We start from the raw sequence: 19,384 nt of genomic DNA, 5'->3' as shown, positions 1-19,384 counted from the left end.
AATGGAAACACGATCAGGCCTGGCCCTACTTACAGACTCTACACACACAGTCCTTTCAGAGCATGGAGGTGTGCTAAGCCTGAATTCTTGGGCTCAGGTCTGTAAAAGGCTTGGAGTGTGGGATGTGTGAGTGCAACTGAGTAGGGGGCCTGAGCAGTATGTGTGGGAGGGTCACCCAGTACAGCCCTTCAATGGGGAGGTCAGGGACTTACACACCGATGAGGGGTCAGAAGTGGCGGGGATTACACGTCTGCTCTAAGCCCCCAGATCCTAGTGTTTTCACTCACTCACTGTTTGTTGTTTTGTGGAGGAGTAGACGGAGGGAAGAAAAGGAGACGGTCAGGGAATTAGTGTAAAGCTTGGGAGATGAATGGGCATCTTATTCACACCTCTTGTTGGCTGTTTTTCAGCCCCCAAACAGCCCTCCCATTCCTTGTAGCGGTGAAAGCGCGTTAGGGTTGTCTTTGTGTGGACAAAGGAGACTCCCCTCCAGCTTTCATGGTCCTACTGCAGCAACAAGAGGATTTGGGCCGCCGTGCAGTGCCCAGAGCCGCTGCAGCTTTGATTGGGCATCTGCAGGAGAGAGCTCCACTCTCTGTCTTGATTAATCAAGTGATTCCAGAGCTCTCAATAACACCTTCTTTTACACACCTTTTCTGTGTCTGAATAATCCCAGCCCCCACAGTCCTCCATCCTCTGTGAGGGTCCATGTCCACAGTGTGTAAGATACCTGATGTGTCATCAGGCTCCAGTATCTGTGCTTCTGTGAAAACAGGCTAAGAGTTCATAATTAGTCATCATTATAATGTATAGTCTTTGCATTTTTAATTTTCAAAATATAATTATATTCTTAATTATTAGTGCTGATAAATGGTAAATGGACACGGACATTGATACAACACTTTTCCACCAAAGTACTTTAGATTAAGGAATCACTCACACACACATTCATAGGCATAGGGGAGATGTGGGGGGGTTAAGTGTTTTGCCCAAGGACACAACGACAGCCTCCATCGGTGGTTCTAAGTCAATTATGTTTATGCTGAGAGTGGGATTCAAACTGCCAATCTTTGGATCAGGGACAAACACAAGTTACTGTTGCCCCAGTGATTTCTATTGGAACTATAGAGTCACCGTTTTATAACATACACACAAATGTAACATATGTTTAAACACAATTCTGATAATGCCATGCCTTCCTTCAAAAATAATTTCTGATGAGACTGTTGATTTTTTGTTTTGTTTTGTTTAGTTTAGTTTTTGTTTTTGTTTTTGTTTTTGTTTTGTTTTTGAGTGAACTGTTGGGCACTGCACATAAAAAATGCGGATGTGAAACAAATAATACAGGACCTGTGCACATTTGAAATTGTAAATATTTTTTATTATAATTAAGTGGCTGACTGGTCATTGTACTTGAGCCACTTGAACTACTCCACTGTGACACTGTAGAGAAAATATGAAAACACTTCAGAATACATATATTATGCATACACCCTTTGCATTGTGCGAAAAGAAACATATGCCTGTACAGGACGCTATCACAGAATCAACAAAGGAAAAATCTCTATTGTGAAAGTATACAACATTTACAAAAACATCACTAACATTTATACATAACCTATATTATGTGTTGAATCTATCTTTTATTGAGACATACATTATTTACTGTAATCTGCAAAGTGTTTAATTTAGTCTATATGACCAAAAACGTGCCCCTCAATACAGACAAAAAATAACCAGTAAACCAACATTTCAGTAGTAAGGTTATCATAACCTTGTAATATCAACTATATTTAAATGTATGTTTTTTTTTAAGTTGAGCATACAGGTGTAATACAATGAATTTTCTCAAGAGGTCTTGAGCATGACTTCCACATTCCACAGCATTATTAGCGTAGCAGCTTTGTGTCTATTTGCGGAATTTCCAGCAAGTAAGTGGGCTACAGTTATAGATGCTCCAAAGACAAGAGAAAAATAGGCAAGCAATAAAAGAGAGGGGGACGAGAGGTAGTAATAAACACAGTTGGTTGGAGGTGGGAGGAATGGGGGGGCGATCACAATAATAAATCAAGTTCTAGACTAATCTATTTAGCATGCTCTCACCATTATCCTGTCAGTGAAACAGCTAATTAATTAACCGATTCCACAATGAAGAGGTTTGGAATGAGCCCATTTAGATAATTACTACAAGGAGCTGATCGGGCCAGTCATTTACCTCTGTCTCACTGGTCCCAACATTGGCAGCTGCCCTTCACTTTGGCTTTGGCCTTCAACATAACTACTACACAATGATAAAATGGTTGTTTGAGTTTTATTATAACTTAACATCAAACCTGGTAAGAAACAGTTACATTATAAAATGTATACAGGGGCAAAGCATTCTTATTAAGTGTATTTGTCACTTAAGAAGACAGTTATATTTGTAATAACTGAACACGGGAAGTGTATTTTGCACTCACAGACTAGGATTACTGATGAGAATAGATAATGAGCAAACAACAAAAGAATCATAATGAGATTTGCTGTCTTGATCGTGCCATTGTTGGCTCCTGCACTAGTTGGCTCAAATACTATAGATCCTTTGAGGGACAAATGCACTCTCAATTTGGTAGGAATCAAATTAATGTGATAACAGCTAAATATTACAAGTTGTGGGAAATTTATTAGAAACCACACTTAACATTTCAGAGTCTTTTATACAGATTTTACTGTTTTCGTCGACAACTAGGCATATCTTTGTGAGAATCCATATAGAAATTCTTAATTCCTAGACATTATAACATTTTCTTAAAAAAACACAAAAACAGATCAGAACAGAAGAAATTAACATTTTACTCATAATTTAGAGTTGTTTTAATATTGTGCCCGATGCATATTCCTAAATGTTACAAAAAATGACAAATATTTTAGTTTTGATTACTTCCTTGTTGATTTTTTGTATTTGAACAAAATCTGTTTTAGCTCAGTACAGATTTATTGCATAAGCAGCATTTGAGGTTAAAATAAGTCCACTATGTGCTGTGTTCACCTGATTAGAAAGTATTTTATTATTCCATAACCAGGAAGTGTACATTTGCATGCTAGTTTTTGCTAGCTACCATCACTACAATATCACTTAGCGCAGCTCTTAATGCATAAGGTAAGTAAGGAATAACTTGGACCTTAACAAACCATTTAAAATGAACTAGTTCTGGAGAAACAAAAGCAAGGTTATAAATGTATAGAGTATAGACATTAAATGAATTTATATTATTTTTATGATTATATTGTAGCAAACGGTAACAGAGTAATATACAGGGACATCATGTTGCTCTGGTGCACCTCATGCATGTCAAACTTGTAGACGTTCCCTGAGTTGATGAGTGTTTTTGTCGTGGGTCAGTCCGGCTGAACCTCTTCAATATTGTGTTGTGTTCATGGTTCTCTTGGCAGTGTGGGATTCCCCAGTGAGACCAAGACCACCAATGAGCAAACAATGGTGAATAGAGAAATGGTTATCTCAGTCCCTCAGTCAGTGACCAAGGTTTTGTCTTGACACCTCTCCTCTCTGCCCCTGTAGCATAGAGCTCAATCCACTCCATCAGATCAGAGCATATCTTCAATTTACCCTCTTTTCGTATTCCCTTTCCTTCAGTAGTGGTCAGTCCACATCAATACACAAGCCTTGTCTCCATGGCTATTCTCAGTGGTGGCCTCATTATCCCTGGGTGTTTTGTTTGTTTGTTCCTCTCCCAAAGAAGCTGAATTGAGCAGCCAGCAGGGGTGTACTGCAGAGAGGGCAAAGATGGTCGAATGGGGGTCGACAAGAGCTAATCGCAGTTCATGGGAGTTTTAGAAGAGGACAAAATGACATTAGAGTTTAAGATGAACCAGTCATAACGGTGAAATGTGGGCTAGATTTGAGTGGCACACATTAGTAAACATAATCCAGCACACCGTGGGAGAACCATCACAGAGTTCCTTTTACTTTACTGTTTGCGGCGTCACAGTTGTTTGAATCCTAAAAGCTGTGATTACAACTCTGCTGCCAAATCTCTGCAGGAAGAAGCGTTTTCTCTCCACATGCAGCCCTCAGCATTGCAGTGTATTATTTCTGTCTGGTTATGTTTCCTAATGACATTGATTCTTCTGTTAAAGACAAATAGAACACTGCACTGCAGAAAAAACACACTGGTTTTGTAAATAAATTTTTTATGAGTAAAATTATATTTTTAGTATTATTATTTATTTGTGAACTAAAACATGTTTATGCTGTGGTACAGCTTGTTAGTTGTGTTGAATTAAGCTGTCTCCCATTGATACTGTTTATGTGTCCTTGTGCAAGGCACTTAACTTAAGGCACTTCTTCAGTGTGTTAAGGATGTATTGTCAGTAGAAGGTTCAGAAGGACAGCCATGTCTCTAGTTTGCCCCTGAGTAACAAATTAACTAATACAGAAAATTGTATAAGTATAGTGCACCTTATGGGCTCTATGCACTTACGTAGTTCAAAGTATCCGGTAAATGTCTGTTAAATGACCATTATATAATATTGGTGCTCTTTTCTCAAGGTGGATCCGTCAGCTGTGTGTTTCAAGGGAGATGCAAAATATTGAATATGTGTATAATATCATGCTCTATTCTGGCATTTAGTATTAAGTAAGTAACTATAACATATGTAGATGTTTATTGCAAACCACAATATCTGCAATCTAAACGTCCACTGCTTCAAATCTATAAAACTGATCCTGCCACCCTCTTCATAGTGGCTTTATACTCGAACATTTACAGAAAATTTTAATTTTTAAACCCTCCATCTATAAGTTAAAGTATTAGTTCTTAAAATAAATGGAAGTAAACACAGTCCAGTGGGCGGGGAAGAGGGTAGGTGAAATCCTCAATTCCTTGCCTCCATTGAAAAGTTCTAGGCAAAGCAATAACATCTCCATGGAAACTAGCAAATGGTAGACCCTCTTCCAGAAAAGTTAGTGCCCCATTATTCCAATCACAAGCAAGTGAAAGGGAAGATATAGCTGTTATATAACACCAAACTAATGCCCATATATAATAAATAATAAACATATTAATAGGCTAAATGTGGAAAAAAGTCATACATTTGACTTTGTTTTAGCTTTTGCTTTAACTTTAAACATACTTGTAATATTGAATAGTCTTTCAGCATTTGAGGACATTGTTCATCCTTGAAATTATGTTTCTTTTAAATGCTGTAATGCTGTGCAACACCTCCTGCTAACCAGTCAAGTAAACAAAGTCACATTTGGGAGTCGCTATGATTTGTAATAGATGATGACACTCTCACCCACACACAGCACAAAGCGAAGGACACATTAATTGCTAGGAGCAGGTTGTTTTAAATGTGCAGAAGGACTGGCTGTTGTTTCTGCAGAACGCCTTGTAATTAAAAAGAGCTGAGCAGCGCCAGAGGGAAAGGCCACACGGGTAAGGGTGGTGAGTTGGACCACTGATGGGAATTTATGGTTCCCTTTCAGGACCATGTGCACCCTGTTTCTCCACTCCCTATGGACATTGGTTACATTTAACACTCAACATATAAAAAATTTAGATTTAACAACTCTCTATGCACAGGACAGATGTAGTCAGTGGTTGTCGATATACAATGATAGAAAAGCTTAAATAAAATGTGCTATAGAAAAGTATAGTATATAGTTAAACTGGCACACATGCTCTCAAAACAAAAAGTACTTCAGTATGAACACTTGAACACTTTAGCCTATTTCACTAGGCATTGTTAATTGAACAGCACAACTATAACCATATTATAAATTCTCATTGTACCTGTAACATTAAAAAATCAAAGACTCTCATTTTATTTCTTTTAGCTGCTATTGCAACTTTTTCTTTCATGTCTTGTCATCACATACAGTTTGTACAAACTGTCACACAAATGCACACTTTGTAAATTTCCGCAGTTTCACCTCAGCTCCTCGCGGTTCTTCTGTGTCTTGACTCTCCCGCTGTAACACTCCTCCTTTCTAGCTTTCTTTCTTGACATCACTCCTTCCACCCACCACCCCCTTTCTCCCTCCTCCTATGCCACCCCTCATGCAGCCGTGCGCTCCGGTTTTCTGCACATGAGATTTGCCTAACAATAAGTGGCTCTGCCCAAGGTCAGATAAGAGAAGCACAACCCAGGAAGCCACAGCCACTGTTTCTTTCATCCTTTTTTTCTCTCTCCCAACTCTCTCTACTCACAGCTTTCGAATTATCTCAGCAGCACATAATAATAATTACTGAGGACGGCAAAGCAGAGATAAGGATGAGGGAGGCAGAGAGAGGAGAGAGAAAGGGTGGAGGAGGGTTGTGGAGCGGAGGGGGGCACACCGAAGGAGTGTATAGAAGCAGAGCGGAGGGCCTGTGGCCACCAGGGAACAGCCATCAAAGGCAAAGTTAACAGACAATACACTCAACATGAGCTGAAAAAAATTGATCAAATTAAATAAATACACAATGAGGTGACATCAAATATTTCCTTTAATAAATGTCCACAATGTAAATTTGATCAATATGAAATTAAGTTATTTCAAACCCACATGCTTAACATTATTGGCAATACACTTTCTTTTCACAGTTGAACTTAAAAAAAATAAGTAATTATCTTTGAAATGTGCATCTATTTTTGATAATATTTGATGAGTGGTATGAAAATAATATATAATATAATTTAAATTGTTTCTTTTTATTATTATTTTATTATTATTGTATTCATTTATTTAATGTGTGCCGTATAATATGGTAAGAGTTAATTATCCATACAAGTAATACTTGTATAACAAGGTCTCATGTCTCATTTCTAACCCACTTACAAACCAAATATCATTACGTTTAGCAAAACTTGTATCGTCAGATCCCAGTGAGAGAAAAACGCTGGTGGATGCCAAACAAAGGAAATTGCTTTCTTTCTTTTTAATGCTGGCATGTGGTTCAGGAGTGTGCATGCACCTGTGACAATAGCCCGCTCAGTGTCAGTGCAGCCCCACTCTCTGCAGGGGTCAAATTGGCAGTTTGGTGCAAGATGAGTGTCCCACAAATTGATTATATATCTGCAATCATTGTAGCACCAGAGGAATAGAAGACAAACTCATGAATCACTGCACCTGCGCACACACGAGGGTTGAGAACTGTGAAGACAAGAGCCACCAACCAGCACTCATTACACCACAGATACACTCACACTGTACATATTCATTTACATATATTTAGCCTTAACACATGTAAAGATACATGCATGAAAAATCCAAATTAAAGGTGCACTGTAACTTCAGGGTCCATCACTTGCTTTTCTCATACTCTTGCCTGAAATGTTCCACAGCAAGACATTCAGTTTACCTCCGTGAAAAAAAGCAGCTGATGTCATCACGTTTACAGGTCAGATATGTGAAGAGGTGACCCCTCCCACAATGAAAAATACATGTTCTTAAACTAAATAAATCTTGTAATTGAAATAAATGTGAGATTGACAAGTGTAACACTAAGTATAACATGTGACATTCCAGGAAAAACAATAACTTTTCCACTGAAGCAGGTGGCATACTCTCCATAATAAAAGTTACACCTTTAGTTAGATGATGACCCCACCCCAATCTGAACACTGCTGGCTGTGTAATTGTAGCAGATTCTGTTCTATACAGTTGTGTAACTGTATTTGTACAAGTATACTCTAAGGCAGACAAAAGTGGAGATCCACATTCACAGAGCAATCTTCCTTCCGACCAGGGCTAGTCCCCGTGTCCCTCCTGACCTATGACCCCATATCTGAAGGACCAGGGTAAGCCTGAGAGTCCCATAGCTCTAGCACACACACACACACACACACACACAGCCCTACCCCCTCTCCACCTCCAACCCCACAGCAGAGCTATCAGCTGTGAGCCCTGCTGCACCAGCCTGATAGCCGCAGACGGAGGGGAGCGGAGGGGTGCTCAGATTTACACACCAGCACAGCTCTGTAGTTTGTGTTTGTTGGTGGTGTTTGTCTCCTCTCTTGTGTGTGTGCAGAGACTATGCTGTTCCAAACATGTAGCGATGGCCATCAGTAATGTGTTATTACTTCAAACGGTGGCAGATTGCCCCCTCCTCGCTGCTCAATCCTCTTTTTCATCCTATTTCTCCATCTAGTCATCGCTCCTGTGTCACCCAGTGAGCATCGAACATGGTAATGCCATTCTGGCCTCTCTTATCTCCCGCCTCAGACCTCATCACCAGGATGACCTATGGACTGGACTTAAGAGGACCAGAAGAAGAGGGAGGGGTACAGGAGTGTGTAGGGGTAAGTAAAAATTAGGGTAAAGGGGTGATGATTGGTAAAGAATAAAGAAGAACATGGCTATGGGCCCTATTCCATGATATCATGTCTGAGTTTGACTTTAGGGTGACATAGATGACTGTTTAAATTATGAATATTATTCTCCATTGCACGTAACATATTTTGTCTGTAAAATAATCTATGAAAACAATTCTGCTTCCCTGTAACTTCATTTTAACTTCTGTATATGTGTTGGTTCAACTTGTACACGTTTATAGTGATTTTAATACAAACATCTAATCAGCCAACAGCATTGCAAAATTTTGTTCTCAGACAAGTTTGAAATTTGCTCAATAACAATTAGATGAGATTTTGAGCTTACAAGGAAATATGACAAAAACTGCAGTGGCTGTTGTAGTAAAATGGCTAAAGGCTTAATTGTGACAACATTTAAACTGCATATGCAAATACATGCTGATAGACTGTGACACATATGCAGTGAAACAATATATATATATTGTAGATGTGTTAATGCATCTCCTGTTGTTTTAAGATAAGATACAAAGCATTAAATGTGTCAACAATTTTTCAACCCCTCCACTGATTTCTTCACTCACATATTTTTCAGAGGATATGTATAAAACTGTGGAGCCCACAATGCCTCAGAAGTTAACAGTAGGGTACACCTGATTTGCATATTGTCTACACAGGCTCTACCCACTGATTCAACAGAGAAGACCTTATCACATTTTGAGCTCTAAACCTGCCAATGACTGACTGTTAACCCTTCAGAAATTCTTCATTTGGCTGCATTGATTAAAAAGATGAGTGAACTTATTATGCATTCGAGCATCATGTCAATGCCCTGGCATGGGGAGATAGCGGCCTTATCGTTCCTCCAGTTGATAAGAGACAACACGTGAGGGAGAGCAGGGGCTGTAGCAGGAGGCACAGAAAAGAAGGGGCATGAAGGGAGGGAGGGGGGGAGATTTGAAATACATGTTAAACACTGAATGAACTGATGAAGACTGGACAGTGTTTTCTTACTTAAGATCCTAATTTTTCCCCTATTGTCTTTTCAGTCTCATTTACATTTTACTTCACCTGCTATTCAGTGGTGTGTTTTTATTTTTCCTGCTAAATAATTTCAGCCTTTTGGTCTGCCCCTCAGCTCCTGCAGGCCTGGGTCTTTGAAGGGAGGTCATGAGGGAGACAATGCAAACACAGGGCTCTGAATAGAGAATGGGAAGAGGACAGCTGTTGGAGATGACAGCAATGGCTGTTAAGATGCAATCTGTCTCTGTTCCCAGCGGCCTGTTGAACACACACACATATGTATGCAGACAACAAGCTGCAGCTCCTGTCTTGTGCAGACGCCATCAGAGTGTCACCTCGATACTCCCACTGTCAAACATACACACATACTAAATGAATCACATGCACAGTTTGCTGGTCCAGGGCCAAGGTCCAATGAGCTATTTGTAACATGTGATGTTCACATCAAAACATAACATCTTTTTGCAGTATTCTTAAATGAAATAATTAAGAGCAAGATAATTTGATAATCACCTATGAAACACCATGATCCTTGCCCCTGTATTGATTCTTCTGCTGTCAGCTGTGGTCTGACTCAATTGTGATTATTTGTTTTGTTGATTTTTTCTTTTTGTTTTTTAGTTTTTTTGTTCTTTGCACAACTTACTATACCTTTTTATACAATTCTTTTCATTCATATATGTATTAAATACTAAATTAGTCTTTGAAAGATAATACAATTTTACTTTGCATATACATTTTTACATCAGATCCCCTCCAGATACAGCTCTCCTTTTAGGCTCAATTAGTCAAACCATAATCAGTGCAAACGGCTGACTGATGCATAGTGGTGGGTGCCTGGGAGGGGCAATGGACAAAGCAAAAAAAAAACCAAAAAAAACATTTGCACTATCTCTGGCCTCCACATCCGTGTGAAGCTGTCTGAGGGGAGAGCAGGAGGAGAGAGGGAGGGGAGGGTATATCTCAAGTAACAACAGTGCTGTGTCGTCCTTGTTGATATGTGAGTGTGAGCAGTATCTCAGCCTCCATACTCCACTGACAGCTGGAGATAAACATAGGCCTGTGCTACTGACCACATGATTTATCAACATGAATTTCACCCATCCTCCATGTTGCTCCCTGCATTTACTTTTCTGTTGGTCTGCCTCTCTCACTAACAGCAGTCTGCTCATTAACTGTCAAAACACATTAATGAGAAATAAACCGTTGGCAGCAAATTGGTGTTTCAAGCTGCAACCAAAAAAAGGAAAGAACATGAATAGAATTTTTTAACACAAATCCAGCCTGTTTCTTCTATGAGTCCATGCAGACCTGGACAAGCCTTCTTAAAATTACTTTTTATTTTGTGAATTATTTGGTGTGAATAAGAAGTTTATCCAATCTATGCCCTAAACCCTGCCGTATTTTGCAGCCTTGAACGTATCCCTAAATCACACACAGTGAGATAGACCAGATAGGTCCCTTTTGTGCAATGGGCTAGTGTTGAAAAGGGTGTTCACACCTTGTCTTACTGGCTCCTGGCTCCTTCCTGACTTCCTTTGTTTTTCTCCAGTTCCTCCTCTGCTCAGCCCCACTCAGAGCTCGATTTAGGCAAAAGGTGCCAGACACTTCGAATCAGGCCCAGGATTTGCTCTGCTGGAGATGGAGAAGGAAGGAAGGATGAATAAATGAAGTAGAGAGAGAGAGCTGTGTGTGTTCAGATCAGCCCGGGAACCTTGAGCAGCTTCAGCTCATACTACTGTGTTACAACTGTAATTGCAAACTGTATTGTCATTGTTTGTTGTTTAATATGGATGATCCACTGTTTACAATATACATATATATAACATATATATAACAAAAAATAAATATAGCAAAATTGCTTTTAATTCAATTTTACCTTTTTGTACACTATTTTTTGCACAGCGTTATATCATATCTTAATGCCTAACCACATATGTTATTGTATTCTGTATTTCAAAGCTAGGTTCTTCAATTTGAAATAGGCTTTATAGTAAAAAGAATATTTACTATCAAATTAACCAAAACAATAAGCTGCTATTTTAGGCCTTATCGGTTTGCACACACACTTTTTTATTGATCCCTCTCTCTTTAACAGACTGCTGTGAGGTCCATTAACCTGTGCTGATGACAAAGCATTAAGAGTCTAATGTTTCCCTGGGGACCACAGGCCAAAGAAGGATGAGCTGGGCACTTCACAAGACAACATGGCTCCTCTATCCTCACCCAGTGTGTTTGAGATGATAGAGTTATGATGGGCCTCACAGTTGTGTGCTAGAAATGCTGCTATAACATAAAATTATGTTTATACCACATTCACGTTTTGACTGCATGTACTGTTTATTGTAATTGCAGATATTTTTAGTTTATCATTCTCTGCAGAGTTAGTGGGTCAGTTAGAAATGAGAAATTCTTTATATGCTGAAAGTTTCAAGACACAAACTTGGTAATGACAGAGATTCACAATAATAAAAGATTACAGTTTACAGTTTCTTTCATGATGATCAAATCAATAACAAACGCATATCCATATCTCACTGTGCTGAGTGCACTGGAGAATCGTAGCTATTTTTTCCCCATTTTCTAATTATGTTTCTGCTAGAGTAATTAAACTGCATTGGTCGTAGAGTTACATTGGCTATATTCTCCTCACAGCTTCAAGAACACATTAAAGTAATTTGAGAGAGTGTGGAACATGTCACTCACTTTAAAAAGCATGCAGGTTAGCTGATGTAAACAAGTATTTTCTCTTTTTCTAGCCCTTTGCAGAAAATAAGTAACACACAGAGGAGTACAAACTCACATTTATACTTTGTTGATTTTTGAATTACATTTTAGTAAATATGAAATGTAGTGACAAGCTTTTTTTTTTTTTTTTTTTGCTAATTTGATGTACATTTAAATCACAAAAAAGTGACTGTGCTTGTGTGATAACAGTACTTATCTACTCAGTGTAGCCTTTTGAGAACATGCTGCTTCTAGGGTGACAGGGTCTGGCATCAAATCATATGTACAAAGACAGATTACCACTGATTCAGATCTTTATGATTTTGTTCTTTACTTGTGAGTGGACATTTCCCTCCCCTATATCTTCTTACTAGACTTCCTCCCTACATAACATTATACCTTATTCATTTTAAATGAGACCTGTACACAATGTAATGGTTGTAATGGTTGTAATGGTTGTAATGCTGATGCTAATATGGTGTTGGCAATGGAGCTCAATGGGTGTCAGCCATCAGACAAATCACTAATGCACGCTTTAGGCATTCACTTTTTTCAACATCACAGAACCCAGGTCAGCAAAAACACCAAAAATGTACACATTACCTTCATATACATATGCACCATGTTTACTTGTTACTTATTGGTTCCCATGTACCCCTCTCCACTCTTTCCTTTGTGTATCTGGGCCCATTTCACGACCTTTTGAGGGGCTGGAGTGGCGCTTGGCTGTGATGAAGTGTCACTACTGCTGTGTCTGAGCCTGGAGTTCATCCACTGTATGCATGTGGGTGGGTGTATGTGTGTGCCAGAGCCTGCAATTCACCAATTTCACTGCTAATTAGCCCACAAAGGCAAGCAGTGGGGAGGAGCTGGGCTGAGGTGTGTGCGGGAGGTCCAGGCCTGAGGGGGGCAGCTGATGCTGGCACAGCTTACACATGGCATGGGACCAAACACCACTCACTGCACAATAGTCACGTTGAACTATTGGTAACATTATATTAACAATAATACAGTATTTCTTTGACATTTCTGTTTTACATTACCTTACCTTTACAAAATACAAAACTGACTCTTGTGGGCTTTAAGCCATGTTAAAATATTACCTCATCAAAAACATACCTGGAGTTGTGTTTTGTTTCATTCACACAGGCTGTCTACATCTCCAAAACTCAAAATGCTCTTTTCTACCTTGTGATGTCATGAAACAGTAGTTTTCAAGTTTTACTTTTGTTTAGTAGAAATTGGAAATTCCAGGGCTGAAATCATTCAGATGATTCTAGTGAAATGTATGAACCTTAAAAACACAGATGAGCTCTTTATTACCGCATGACATCACAACTGTTTTGATCCTAAATATGCAGAATTCGTGCGTTAAACATGTGTGAATGAAACAAAACAAAAAAGATTATGAGGAAACCACATTATAACATAAATCACAACATAGAATTATATGATTATTAAAAAAATTCTAATTATGTTTTTTTCAACCATAATCATATCCAACATTGGAGTTTTTTGCTTCTCTCAGACATAAATAATTTGGATAATGTAAATAAAATATTTATACTACTACTAATTACTAATACTATTTTATTCCTATAAGCACAGCCCTTATGATTAATTTAGTATATTTGCGACACATATTTGCACAGTATATATGGAGAAACTGATGGGGTGCTTCTGTCCCTCATTCTGTCTGTTGTGGCCCCTGGCTCTGCTCTGGTGAAGGTTGGCTTGTTTGCAGCTGTAGTTCACTCAGGCTTAGCTCCTGAAGCAGTTCCCAGCACGGCCCACCTCACTGTGATGTCTGCTGGCAGAGAGCGCTGGTGCTGTGCCATGCTCCTCTGTGTCGTGTGAGAGAGGGAGAGAGAGACGCAGGCAGCCACACAGACATTCACAGCCCTTGTGCCAATTGTCTCAGTGTGGATGAGACAGGCCTGCGGGAGGCAGCAGCCTGTCTGGCAGACCGCCACTCAGTGGAGGACCGCCAATGTTGTGCTTTTGTTTCTTTTCCGTTGTTGTTTTGTTTTGGTTGTTGTTTTGTTTGTTTCAGAGCAGCTTGTCTGTTACTTACATTTACATTGACATACTCGGCCCATGGAGAACACTGCTGGTGTTCATAACTCGTACTGTAGGCCTGCAGCTTATACCATGACTGCTCAAATAACATGCGTAAAGTGTTCTAACAAATACTGTATATGCTCTGAAGGTATGCAATATACAATAATTTAATATAGTTGATTTAACAAATAGGACTATAGAAAAAAAAGCCAACTGGATTTTCATTGCAATGACCTAGAAACAATGTAAGTGTAACAAATCTACATTTACAAATACAAACTACAAGCAAAACTGGAAAAATACATAAGTTATATGCATATCAGCTAACTCTTTACAACTTCATCAGCGTCACCAATTATCTGCCTTTAGAAAAAAAATATAAGACTAGAAAACATCACCCAAAGACTGTTATTGTTTTGATTGATTGATTAATTCATTCATTTGATTTTATTATTATTTGTATCATTATCTTTCATATGACATAGACATACAGCACAGAGATATAGATGCATGTGAGTCCATCAGAGGGCGTTTGATGATTTATGTCTGTGCCAGTCTTTTAGCCGTCTGAGGCCCGGGCTGTGTGAGTGATGGCTTCCTGGCCTTGTGTCTTCTCCTGGCTCTCCTCTGATGGATTAGAGCACCGGACAGGTCCCAGGCCTATTGATTGGTCATGCCACCGATGCTCACATCACCACAGCCCACCTGTTCTCCATGCAGCATCTTTTACTCTGGTTTTAACTGGTTTAAGTAGTTATTGCTCTTGCATCCCACTCAAGAAGTTATGGGTTTAGGGGGAATTTCCATGTGCTATATTTTGGCTCTTACTTAAATTAATGTGTGAGGGAAAGATTTCGTCTTGTTGTTAAAGGCGCTGCTCATCCATTTACAGTGATGGACTGTGCTCCAATACCTGGACAGGCAAAACACTATAAAGACAGCATATTGTGTAAAACTAACTTTTATGAGCTTTTAACCCTAACTGTGTTCCCAATTAATTAACTTTCTCAAAGTTGTATTTTGATTCAGGCATGTTTGAATAACCCTGCATTGCCCTGCATTTGAGGCTTGAGTGGTCAGGTAAAGTCTGCTTTCACCTATTCCTATCTCCACCCCGTTCTCTGTACTTACTTGTGATTATTTTGGAATAAAAAAGGCCCTGGTTTAAAAATGTCACACAGCCATTTTTCAACAATACAAACATTCTCCATGCTATAAAGTGAAATGCTGTGAAGAGGCAGACTATCTCAGTTTTGCAGCTTTGAACAGGAATTTACCACACCCATTTTTTTAAAATCAGTATTGAGGTTTACAATGAACAAAATGTAAAATGTAAAATTGTATTTTGTAACAAAATAGACATATATATATATATATATATATATATATATATATATATATATATATATATATATATATATATATATATATATATATATATATATATATATATATATATATATATATATATATATATATATATATATATACATTTTAGGGGGACTATGTATTAAAAAAGCAATTTTTTATGTTTCTGACTATATCACCATCTTTCATACTGAGTGTTTTATCTAACTAACAGATAAAACACACATTCTGTCAGAGTGATAACAGGATCAACTGGCTGCACTGACCAGCTACGGTGTTTTCCCCTCATCACATCTGATGCCTGCTCTGACCCCCGTGTTAATGAACAAAACACAGAGCGACAGTGAGAAAAGGAAAAGACCTAAATGAATATGAATGAAAAGCAAATCTATCAGAAACACGCCTCCTTTAAATAACTCCCCCTCCTCCACTGCCCCCCACCCCACCCCCGTTATATTTTATTCTCCGATGTGAGCTGAATTTAATAAATATATGCAAATGTGTGCTGTGGAACATGACGAGTGTAAATCAGGCGAGGATGTTCTTTGAGCGCTGCTGAGATTGGGGCTGAGAGCTGACCTGGGGTTAATCATTTTTCACTTCCTTATCGCATTCAATTCTGCTGCTGCCTCTGTCTGTCTGTGTGTGTGTGCCAGTGTGTTTGTCTATACACACAGAGACCGGAATATGGCAGCAGCGTGCAGCTTGAATCTAGCCATGGTTAGAAGAGAGAGTTGCTCTACAGATGATTGGATTCACATCTCAGTAAAAGAAAAAGTGTCAGTAAAACAAGTATCATCATATATATTTTTTTTATAAAGGTTTATTCTGTCATTTTAAACAATGCAGGGGATTTTTGTAGTTTAGTACAGTTTAAATGAAGATAACAATTGCATGTAAAGACAGACAGCAAAAAAGACCCTATAGCACACATTGGCGTAGCATCATAATCAGCCTTGAGTATAATGTAAATTATACCTTATAAGATAAATTATACCTTATACTCAATTCTGTAAATAGAGTATTTCAATACACACCTCAAAGTGCCTGTTATTGAACAATCCCATGAGTATTAATATTTCCTTAACCAGTGTTGTCAATAGCGAGTTTGAAATCACCCTTCAATACTGGTGCAAAAACAAGGCAAAACCATTTCACATCACTGTCCAGTCCAGAGTGCTTCTAACCAACACAAGGTACGTTTTGTACAGTTTGGTTTCCCACTCAAATTAATGTATGAAGCTGAGTAAACAGCAGCTGTAAATAGCTGCTTGGAACACATGTCTTTGTATGTTCTTTAAACCACCTCTACATTATGTGTTATCCAGTTGTAATGTTGAGCTCTTGTGCTTCTCTTTGACGTAAACATCCACAGTGAAAACACTCGAAGAGGCCCTTCAGAAAAGCATGTCCATGCAACAAACAGCTACTTCAGCGTCATCCACAAATGGTACGGTCTGTCAGGCAAATGTGCTTTACTCTTTGACCTTTATTGCCTCTCCTCTTTCCTGCCCAGTCGATCCTCTCTACCTCTCTCTTTCACTCTTTCTCTCACCCCTCTCTTCCACTTTTTCTCCCTCACCTTCTCTCCACTCTCTCTCACCCTCTCTCTCTCCCTCTCTTCCACTTTCTCTCTCACCTTCTGTTCCACTCTCTCTCTCACCCTCTCTCGGCTCTCTCTTTCTCACCCCTATCTTCACCTTACTTTCTCTCCCCCTCTCTTCCACTCTCTCACCCTCTCTTCCACTTTCTCTCTTACCCCCTCTTCACCTTACTTTCTCTCCCCTTCTCTTCCACTCTCTCACCCCTCTCTTCCATTTTTTCTCTCTCACCCCCTCTCCACTCTCTCTCACCCTCTCTCTCTCTCCCTCTCTTCCACTTTCTTTCTCTCACCTTCTCTTCCACTCTCTCACCCTCTCTCCACTCTCTCTCTCACCCCTATCTTCACCTTATTCTCTCTCCCCCTCTTCCAGTTTTTCTCTCTCACCCTCTCTCCACTTTCCCTCTCTCACCCCTATATTCCCCTTTCCCACTCTCACCCTCTCTTCCACTTACTCTCTCTCACCCTTTCTTCCACTCTCTTTCTCACCCCTCTTTTCTCCTTTTTCATTTACCCCCTCTCTTCCACTCTCTCTATCTCACTCTCCCACTCTCCCTCTAACCCTCTCTTCCACTCTCTCTCTCTCTCTTTCTCACCCCTTTAGATAGGCCCATGCCCCCGTGTCTGTCGTTGCCACGGTAACAGGATCTCATTTCTTAAGTGTCAGTTTGCATTATTGTCTTCACGCTTTCCACCAATAACCCCTGTATGTCTCTGTGTGCACATGTTTGTCCATCTATGCACCAACCAACCCAACAATTCTCTGCAGTTTGACTGTATCTCATCCACAATTCTTTCAAAAACATTAAAGTTTCAGAAAGCATTTTGGAGTACTTCTTATGAATAAGAAAAACATAAACTGATTTGTATCAGTGTTTAGTAATTCCATGCATGCTATTGTATTTACGGATATATTCACAATGGCAGTACAATAAATTTTTTACAGATTTATTTCTTTTCTAACCAACATTAAGTCTGTGACATTTGTCATTTTAGGATGCAACATAAACTACATGATCCTAAAGTCCTACCACATTTATTTTATTTTCATCATATCATATGTAATATGATAATAATGGCTGTGAACTCTTAATATATACTGAGTCTCTGTAGTGGTATATAAACTTTTCTTGACTCTCTTAACAAAATATTTAAGAAGAAAGCAATTATTTTTAGAACAACTGCACTTGTAGCTGCTAGATGTAATATGCATTTTATGCATCCAGACACATGGATTTAGGAATTCACTTGACTTAAAATAGCCCATGAAAATTTTTTAATGTATTGGTGCTGTACATTGAATGAGTGTAGAGAGGCAGGAGATTCTACGTATAACGCATGGAGAAGTGTATTGACAACCCGGACATAAGACATAACACATCCTACAGCCGGACCAGTTTTAAATAAATAAATAAATAAATAAATAAATTTTATCAAACCTTATTTCAATTGCACAGCATTATAACCCATTATACATAAGGTGATCTTTGAAAAAAATATATCAACAAGGCCAGAGTTGTGAATTCACCTGAGATACTTTGTAATACTTTGTAAGCATACAAATTGTATATGTTTCAGAGATAAAGCTTTGCATTTGGCCTTCATTGAACCAAATATGGATTTTACACCAATGATTATACTTACCTCCTTCTTTCAGCATAGCATACATTACATTTCACCTTAACTATTCACCAACTGAAACTTCTGAACATCAACTAACTTTCATATACATTTAAGAAAAAAAAACTAATAATAATAATAATAATAATAATAATAATAATAACTCATCACTCAGTCTTATTGACACAAAAGTCTATAGTGGGACTTACCAAATGCACAGGCATTGTGTTTAAATATGTACAAACTTGACAAACAGGTGCTTCTCAGACGGGTGCTTGAAGAGTGTAAAGAGCCTCCACAAAGTGAGCACCAGTTATGCAAAGTGAAGTGTTTTTAAGGTCTTTAGTGAACGTTACCTGTGATCTCAGTTTCTTTGGAAAGCTGAGAACATTGTGAAATACTGATATTCCCTGCAGTCTGGATGCACAAGCGTTTGTGCGAGCCCCCACACTTTAAACAACAGCTTAAGGATGACGCAGTATGAGAGGATGCATATATTTCTTGCATTATACAGTATGTGTAAAAGAGGAGTGAGAACACACCAGAGGTGATCAGCCCACCTCAAACTGTGAAGTGTCACAGGTTAGGAGAGGCAAAGAAAAATCTGGGATGCATTCACCTGCCACATCAGCTTAAGAGCCAATTAAATTGCATCATTATTATTATTATTTTAGATATTTATTTTTCTGG

General features: G+C 38.8%; 1 protein-coding gene across 1 annotated transcript in view; it reads left to right on the top strand.

Moving 5' to 3' along the window:
* Window positions 1-11,022, top strand: part of LOC110157475 (beta-1,3-galactosyl-O-glycosyl-glycoprotein beta-1,6-N-acetylglucosaminyltransferase 4-like) — a 38,832-nt gene extending 27,810 nt beyond the window's left edge. The window contains exons 4-5 of the transcript XR_008632248.1: window positions 8,136-8,286; window positions 10,871-11,022. The gene's annotated coding sequence lies outside the window, so the exon portion shown is untranslated. The remainder of the gene's footprint in view (window positions 1-8,135; window positions 8,287-10,870) is intronic.
* The last annotated feature ends 8,362 nt before the right edge of the window (window positions 11,023-19,384 follow it).

This window comes from Boleophthalmus pectinirostris, unplaced genomic scaffold, assembly GCF_026225935.1.
Source record: "Boleophthalmus pectinirostris isolate CB_2022bp ecotype Guang Dong unplaced genomic scaffold, ASM2622593v1 HiC_scaffold_18, whole genome shotgun sequence".
Lineage (NCBI taxonomy): Eukaryota > Metazoa > Chordata > Actinopteri > Gobiiformes > Gobiidae > Boleophthalmus > Boleophthalmus pectinirostris.
The sequence above is the reverse complement of the archived record's forward strand: the minus strand, read 5'-3'. Positions and strand labels throughout refer to the sequence as shown.